The sequence below is a fragment of the Equus przewalskii genome, chromosome 2, assembly GCF_037783145.1.
Source record: "Equus przewalskii isolate Varuska chromosome 2, EquPr2, whole genome shotgun sequence".
NCBI classification, from domain to species: domain Eukaryota; kingdom Metazoa; phylum Chordata; class Mammalia; order Perissodactyla; family Equidae; genus Equus; species Equus przewalskii.
This window is the reverse complement of record NC_091832.1, coordinates 40,901,967-40,903,169: the sequence shown is the minus strand read 5'-3', so window position 1 is coordinate 40,903,169 and position 1,203 is coordinate 40,901,967.

Sequence of the window (1,203 nt, the reverse complement as noted above, 5' to 3'; positions counted from 1 at the left end):
TACGTTTTCTCCAGACTCATCCGTATTCTCATCTCAGCCACACTGAGCCAGCATCCCCATTGGCAGAAAGATTTGCAGCTAGTTTCATTACATTTGACTCAGTTTCCTTCTAGCCTTGTTAATTTTCTCCTCTTTGTTTTCTTTGAAAAAAAGACTCCAGGGTAATGCAGGAAACAGCAGATTTAGGATAATGGTAACTCTGGAGGGAAGGACAGGAGGCAGTCGGGAGCGGGAGCAAGTGTACAGGGGGCTTGGATCTATTGGTTATGTTTTGCTTCATAAGTTGGGCACTGGGTATATGGATGTTCATGGTAACATTCTTTCTGCCTTTTTGTATGTCAACTATTTCATGATAAACACTTCAGAGAATTACATTTAAACAACGGGCTCGGCTTGGTCTGGTTCCATTCTGTTTCCCAGGCCTTTCTCTCTCTCTTTGTCTCTAAGTCAGGCCTGTGGATTTGGTGTAGGGTTTTGGGCAGCCTAAGCCTGCTCCTTCAATCAGGCTTTGTCATGTTATCTTTATTTCCTCAAGAAAAAACCTGCCAGAGTACTTACTGATGTTATCTGGCCCAGGGCCAATGTAATTGTTTTATTCAGCAGTTTTAACTCCAGGAAGATTTCTCCGGAATGCTTGACAAAGTCCTAAGAGTAGCCTGAGAATAGAGCAGACGGCATCCATGTTTTAACAGCTGGTGTCTGACCTCTTTCAGAAGACTGCAGGAGGTGGCGAGCTGACAGGGGAGACAGTGCTTTTCCTTAAATGATCAACTTCTTAAGCTCTGAGCCTTGACCCCAGTGGCTCCCTTCTGCCCCACCTGCCAATTCAAGAGGCGCTGAGTCACCTGCTCATGACTGTTTTTTTAAGCGTTCTGAACCACTAAATGCAGTTTTTCTCAAAGGGACATCTGTGATCACTTGCTCTGAGGCAGACAGGTGCTTCTAGAATAGAGAAAGTTCCTTCGAAGAGAAACAACAGTGAGGAATAGGAGGCTAAATGTCAGAAGACTCTGAGGGAAAGTAAAGCTGGACCGTCCGGAAGCGAGTTTGAAGTACTAATGACTGGGTGGAACAGAACGTCAGCGCTGCTTACCGTTCAAGAAGCTATGAATGGCGGACATGGGTTTCAAATCCAAGCCCCTCTATCTATTATGACTTTGGGCAAATTACTTAATATCTCTGTTCTCAGTTTTCTCATTTATA